Genomic DNA, 7,384 nt, shown 5'->3' on the forward strand with positions numbered 1-7,384 from the left:
CATTGTATATTAACAGTATTTAAATTCCTCAGTTTGCCCCTGAGATATACACCAGGAAAGAGATTGTGGACTGTGCTCCAAAAAGGATTCCTAGGTCTTCCACTGCCTCTGCTCTGTTCATATGCTTGGAGAAGGAGTTGCTAAACGCCTTTATGGAGTTTATTGTGGCAAAAGAAAGCCACAAGTATTTTGAGACTCACAGTCCTGCGTGTTGCTAGAGGTGGAAACTTGGCTTCACCTTTGCTTCTGATATTCCTAAATCTGGGAAACAGTAACTCCATGAACGTCAAGTTACACAGACAGAAAGACTCTGGCCTGGAGTAAAATCTTCCCAGACCTGGGATTCAAATTCAGGAAGGCAGTGGGCACGGAGGCTGGAGAAGACACACCTGCCCCGAAAGATGGCCCTACTCACCTCCGACAACTGGTGTCACAGCCTCGTGAGCACCTTACGTGACATCTCGAGTGCAGATTTCCACTAGAGCATGCTCTGGGTGCCCTGTACCTGTGCCATCTGCGTCATCTACGCGAAGCTCACCACAGGGTACGCAGAGGCACCAGAAAAGCTCTGGGTTTTTAGGGAGGCGGATGCACCCACCATGCACCTTGAGATTCAGCTCTAAGTTCTCTAGGGTTATTGTCTTCAGGCACACAGAAGTTGGCGCAGTCTTACTGTAAGTAATAGCCCCTGACGGGTGAGCCGCTCATCCTGCAAAGGATCGAAGGAAGGGTCCACAAAGCGGTAGAGGCATCCCGTGAGAATCCAGGCTGCAGGAATGCAGGAGGCGGGGTCTGCAGCCAGCAGGAGGCCAGCTGAGAGGGTCTGCAAACAAGACCCTGGCTGGGGGAGCAGGAGCTGGTTGCAGATAGAGCTTCCTGCAGCCAGGCTGCAGGCCGTCCCTGGCTCCACACTAAAGCAAGGGCAACACCGCGGCCAGCCAGCTCTGCACATCTGGGTTCCATGAAGAAAATTAGGCACACACCCTGCATGAGGCCCACAACCAACCCAGTCACCCCCATCCCGTCTCCACCGCCTGGATCTCCCAGCCTCAGCCCCGGGGCGGCCACTCTGCCGGGGAGCTCTGCAATGGCAGGTGCGTGCTGATGACAAAGAGTCGGGCAGCACCCTCGGTGCCCAATCACCACTTACAGCGTGGACAGAGTATACCGACTCGGAGGTGTTTTACTTTGTAGTTAACCACCAGACTATTTTTTAAAGCAATTTTAGGTTTGCAGAAAAAAATGAGCAAAAAAGTACAGAGACTTCCCGGACGCCCCACCCCTCCCAATTTCCCCCGTCATTAACATCCTGGATCAGTGTGGCACATTGTTACAAATGGACTTCATTAGCTGAAGTCCAAGGTGTACACTAGGGTTCACTCTATTTTGGTGTGGGGGGATTTGAACCAAGGGACACTTTACCTCTGAGGCACACCCTCAGCCCCTTTTATTTAGAGACAGGGTCTCACTAAGTTGCTTAAGGCCTTGCCTCCCTAAATTGCTAAGGCTGGCTTTGAATTTTCAATCCTCCTGCCTCAGCCTTCTGAGTTGCTACGATTACAGGTGTGTACCAGTGCACCCGGTTAACCCCAAATCCATGTAGCGCCATTGTAAAATACACAAAAGCATGCACACAATCCATAATCTCAGCAAGGCTGGCATAATTCTAAGATGTCCCCCCACAATAAAATCCCAGGCGCCAGGTGTAGACACCCTTTGTTCCAGCTATTTGATCCAGCACTAATCTAGGTACTACTGTGAAGGGGATTTACAGATATAATGAAGGTTCCGAATCCGTTGACCTTATAAAAGAAAATACTCAGGTGGGCTTCGCCTAACCACACTACCCTTTGAATGCAGAGAGTTTTCTCCAGATGGTCCCAGGAAAGGAAGTCAGAGACTCAAAGCATGAGGGGCACTCAGTGTACTCTTGCTGGTGTGGATGTGTCCTGTGGCAAGCAGTGGGGACAGTCTAGGTGCTGAGAATCGCTGCCAGCTGCCATCCAGCAAGGAAACAGGGACCTTAGCCCCACACCAGAAGGATCTGAATTTTGCCAACAAGAAGGAGCTTAGAAGTCGATAAGAACCCAACTGAGTGGCACCTGGATTTCCCCAGAGCATTTACGTGTTCATGTTTGCCTTGTAAAAATGAGATTCTATTTATGTCACTATCTTGTAACCTGCAAATTAAGGATGCGGTTCAACAAATTCAAAACAAAGCAGAAGCAATCACTGGAGTCTGGATTGAAATAACATTGAGTCTGTAGGTTGGCTGGGAGAGAATTGATTTATTTTGAGGTTATGTCTTCAAAAACATGACGGGACACTGTTTGTGCAGTTCTTTTAAGGTCTGTCAGGCAAATGTATGGCGCTCCCCGTCGAGGTCTTGATGCTTTTCAGTGTTTCTTTCTAAGTGCGATTGCAAACTGCACCGTGTTTATTACCTATTTTTGCAGATGGCTGTTGGTGCGACAACACTGTAGACACGTGGTCAATCTTAGCACTCTGATTTTGTATGCAGCAACGTATCTAAATGCTTCACAGCCTATCCTGTGTTCCCTAGGGTTTTCTGTTTCCCTTGGTTTGGGCCTTGGGGACGGAACCCAAGCCTGGGCATGAAGAGCTTGCACTGCTGAGCCCCGGCCCCAGGCCCCCTGAGGGTTTTCTGGGAAAGCCATTCAAATACATCTCTGACTGGTCTCGTGTCTTCCTTTCCAATTCCCTCGTGTTCTTGTCTTGCTTGTCTTCCTGAGCTGCCCAGCATCTCTGTTATCATGTGGACTCAAAGTGGTAAGATCGGACGTCTTTCAGTTGTTCCTAATTTTCAAGAGAAAGTTTTTAATATTCTACCATTGAGTTTGTTGTTTTAAAAAATTATTTTGGCTGGGCGCAGTGGCACATGCCCGTAATCCCAGCAGTTTGGGAGGCTGAGGCAGGAGGATCGCAAGTTCGAAGCCAGCCTCAGCAACTTAGTGAGGCCCTAAGTAGCTTAGCAAGACCCTGTCTCAAAATAAAAAAATAAAAAGCGCAGGGAATGTAACTGGATGGTAAAGCTTCCCTGGGTTTAATCTCCAGTACAAAAAAATTAAAAAATTAGTTTCTGCTGTGTTGGGGCCTTTCACATGCTAAACACATGCTCTACCACTGAGCTGCACCCCAGCATGGTTTTGTTAATTTTTTTAAAATAATCTGTGTTAGCCAGGCACAGGGATGTGCTCTGTGATCCCGACTACTCAGGGAAACTGAGACTGGAGGATGGAAGATTCAAAGCCAGCATCAGCAACTTAGCGAGACCCTACCCCAAATAAAAAATAAAAAGGACTGGGAATGTCACTCAATGGTTGATGTCCCTGGGCTCAATCCCTAGTACCATAAGCAAATAAATAAAAATAAACCATTTTGGCTATGGCTGGGACTAGGTGGTAGAGCACTTGCCTGGCATGTGCAAGGCCCTGGGTTCACACTGAGCACCACCAAAAAGAAAGAAAACAAGATATGTACGTTGTCTTCAACGGCTATTCTCTTCTCCTTGTGGTCTAAGTTTGTTAAACTCATGGACAGATGTTAAATCTTATACTTTGCTTTCCTCGATTGATAAAGCCTGTCAACATAGTTTTGAATCTATTGAGGAATCTCCTGGTGGGCAAAGCCCAAGAGGCCCTCCTGGCCTTCCCCTCCTCCCCACACCTCCTGCTGGTTTGCTGGCAGCTCTGTTCAGGAGCAAAGCTGGTCAGCATCTGCTTTCTGGTTTGGAGTGGTGGGACGTGAGCTGCATGCGGCAGGCCCAGAGGTGTCCTGCCATCCCGGTCCCATTACCTGAAGAGTTGGTGCAGGACTCCCAGCTAGGCGGCTTGTCTGCACGGTCATCTGCGCTTGACATTTCCTGGAGGGGAGATTTTATCTTCCTTTAATGGCTGCAGAGACGGTGGGGCTTATACTCTTTCTTCCTGAGTCGGTGCTGATAAGGCGGCTGCTCTAGGAATGGGTCGGTTTCCGGTCCTGGCGCTGCCCACAAAGCCCTCTTGCTGCCGTGAGCTCTGCTATGGTTCTGGTTCTGTTCCCGTCTCCCAGTCCCGACTGGGTCTCGGCGTTGCTCATTTGTGTCCTCTCTCTGTCGATGTGGTTGGAGTGCGTATTTGTTTTTTCTGGTTCTTTGTGATAACTGAATGCCTGCCTCCTGTGTCTCATGATGGCGTCTTACCGAAACGCTCCCCTTCCACTTCCTCACACTTACTCACCCGTCCTTCGTCCACCTTGTCATGCTGAATGTCTGGTTTGCTGATCTACGGCATCTCTTCTGGTATTTATTGATCGATTGGTACCTAACAATCCTACAGAACAGGGGGCTGCACTGTGGCCTGTTCCCAGCCTACATAACCCCTCAGATGGGCCTCCACTCGGGGCCTCCCCTTGCCCTCCCCGCGGCCTTCCGGACCCTGCCAGGCTCCCTTCTAGCCCCATACGTCCCCTTTCTCCCCCTTTCCCTCTCTACCTTCCACAGACAGCAGAAATCCTATGACTTGTGACCTTCTGGGTCTCGCCTACTTCACTGATCACGACGATGGTCTCCTGTTCCATCCACTTCCCTGCAAGGGACAAGTTTCGTTATTCTTTATAACCGAATAAAACTCCATTGTGAATATTGCCACATTATCTTTACCCATTCACCTGTCGATGGACACCAGCCGCGGGACTTGCCTTAGGTTCAGTCCTCAGGACCACAAAAAACAAAACGGAAAACCCTTTTCTAGCTATTTGAACTATAGGGAATGCGTTCAGGGCATCTTTGCACGGAGGCCACGACAACCTTCTTTATCTAGGTCCCATTTAAATATATTTTCTATCAACGCAAGTGCCAGTATGTAATCTTTTTATTATTAATTCTCAAACACTTGAAATTAAACCTTTTAATTTCAAAAGTATGGGAACTTTTACATACAATTTTGTTAATACTTTACTCTATGGGCCAGATGTGGTGGCACAGGCCTGTAATCTCAGCGGCTTGGGAGGCTAAGGCAGGAGGATCCCAAATCCAAGGCCAGCCTTAGCAACTTAGCGAGGACCACAGCAACTAAGAGAGACCCTGTCTCAATATAAAAAATAATAAGGGCTGGGGATGGAGCTCAGTGGTAAATTGCCCCTGGGTTAAATCCCCAGTACTTGTCCCCTGAAAAATTAATAATAATTTAACTGCATGATACAGATCCTTTGACATCTGCTGAGCCCTTCCGTGTGGGCCCACATCTTTATTGAACACTCCTTCCTGAAAGGTCCTTTCACTAGCAAGACAATGCTACAGGAAAGGGATCCTTTCAGTGTGCCAAAGACTCTGTCTCACCGTTCCCTGGCTTTGCTGTTGCTAGTCCCCATGAGCTCTGCTAGGAGAGGGATCTCAGCTATTTCATCTACTCCTTTAAAAAAAAGTTTTGAGTTTTTTCACACCAGCCTTATTAAGACACGAGTCGCATGCCCAGGCAGTTCACCTAAAGCATAGAATTCAAAGGCTTTTGATATGTTCACAGAGTTGGGCCCCCACAGCCACAGTCACCTTTGGAACATTCTTCATCACACTAAAAACGAAATGCAGGCCGCCAGTTGTTTCCCCCTCAGACTCTCTCAGGCAGCCATGAGTCTATGTTCCATCTCGGTAGATTTGCTTATTCTGACATTTCATATAAATGGAGTCACAAGAGAGTCTTTTGTGATTGGCTTCTTACACTTACCCTCTTTGCAAGGTTGGTCTGTTTCGTAGCGTGTCTTAGTCCACTTGAGCTGCTATAACAAATACCTTAGACTGGGTGGCTTATAAACAACAGAAATTTGTTTCTCCTAGTTCTGGAGGCTGAGTCCAAGATCAAGGTGTCAGCAGATTCTGTGTGCAGTGAGGGCCCACTCACCGTTTCACAGAAGGTGCCTTCTTGTGTAGGTGGGGGAAGGAGGTCTCTGAGGTTTCTCATAAGGGCATCAATTCCATTCATGAGACACCCTTACTCCTCAGTCATCTCCAAAATACCCGCCATGTCATACATGCCCTGGAGACTAGGTTTCAACATATGAATTTGGAAAGAACACAAATCTTCAGCCTGTAGCAAAGCATATATCAGTATTTATATTTTATCCCTAGTAGCTATTGCCAAATAACCCTTCACTGTGGATACAGTACATTTTACTTATCTATCCATCAGTTGGACTTTTGGGTGGTTTCCACTTTTCTGGAATATTTCTATGCAACTTTTCTGTGGACACACACTTTCATTTCTTTTGGGCAACGTCACTCTGTGGAATTTCTGGTGACTCCATGTTTACCCTCTGAAGTTGCCACACTGTTCGCCAAGCAGTTGCGCCATCTTGCAAACCCATCTGCAGTGTACAGGTCGCCATTTCTGCCCATCTTCAGCAACACGTGTTTCTTACTGCTTCCCCCTTTGCCCATCTTCTTGCAGTATGCCAGGCACATGACGGGCACTTAAACGCTTAATTACAAATAATGTAACAATCCTCCTAATTACAGCGTGCTCTTCATTCTTATGTGCATGTGTTGGGTGTACCCATTATGGTCACATGTGTTCCATATAATACAGCTAAAGTATTATTACATATCGTGTCAGTCATTAGCTGTCCTATTTGGGGCTGTTCTGCGTTGGGACAGAAGGCACAGGGGAGGTGTGAGGCATCTCTCACTAGCAATGGTCAGAGCCAAAAGCCTGAGCCACCAAGGGCCGCATGACCAATGTAGAAAACAGAGGCCAGGTCTGATTGGGCTCAGTGGCCCACGCCTGTAATCCCAGCTACTTGGGAAGCTGAGGCAGGAAGATCACAAGTTCAAAGCCAGCCTGAGAAACTCAGAGAGGCCCTATCTCTAAATAAAATATAAAAAGGGCTGGGGATGTGACTCAGTGGTTAAGTGCTCCTGGGTTCAATTGAAAGAAAGAAGGAAGGAAGGAAGGAAGGAACATTGGACAGTTCTGGTCATTACCCAGGCCAAGATCTAACTCCAGATAAAAGACTTTTTTAAAACCTTCCATTTAACAACATGCCAGCTTTGCCCAGATATGAACAATGTAATTCCATGTTTCTCAATGACATTATATTACTGAATCGAAAACATGATTTTAAAATGCAAAGTCCACATATTTTCCATAAGTCTCAAATCCATTTTGATTTGATTTCCCCCCATTTTGGTTTTGAATGGGGAAAAAAATATCCTAAAAACATTTTTCTTTTTTTCTGATTTGACCTTGTACAAAATAGGTTATCATCCCTGGGCCAAGTAATCATTTATTCATCAACGACACCCTTCTAGTTTAGGGGTCCGACGCAGGAAACCAAAACCAAGATGTGCTACACAATCTAAGAACCTTTCTGGTTGGGGACTGGCGGGGGG

General features: G+C 47.1%; 2 long non-coding RNA genes across 4 annotated transcripts in view; one reads left to right on the forward strand and one right to left on the reverse strand.

Moving 5' to 3' along the window:
• Positions 1 to 2,268: 2,268 nt before the first annotated feature.
• LOC125610779 overlaps positions 2,269 to 7,384 on the reverse strand; it is a 13,678-nt gene continuing 8,562 nt past the window's right edge. For 2 of the 3 annotated variants that reach the window (XR_007340792.1, XR_007340793.1), the window contains exons 2-4: positions 4,493 to 4,586; positions 3,817 to 4,331; positions 2,269 to 2,817 (exon numbers count right to left, since the gene is read on the reverse strand). This is a non-coding gene — a long non-coding RNA (uncharacterized LOC125610779). The remainder of the gene's footprint in view (positions 2,818 to 3,816; positions 4,332 to 4,492; positions 4,587 to 7,384) is intronic. The other variant, XR_007340794.1, reaches the window with a different exon arrangement.
• Positions 2,715 to 7,384, forward strand: part of LOC125610781 — a 15,768-nt gene continuing 11,098 nt past the window's right edge. Inside the window, exon 1 of the long non-coding RNA XR_007340796.1 lies at positions 2,715 to 2,790. This is a non-coding gene — a long non-coding RNA (uncharacterized LOC125610781). The remainder of the gene's footprint in view (positions 2,791 to 7,384) is intronic.

This window comes from Marmota marmota, unplaced genomic scaffold (assembly GCF_001458135.2).
Source record: "Marmota marmota marmota unplaced genomic scaffold, marMar, whole genome shotgun sequence".
Taxonomy (NCBI): Eukaryota; Metazoa; Chordata; class Mammalia; order Rodentia; family Sciuridae; genus Marmota; species Marmota marmota.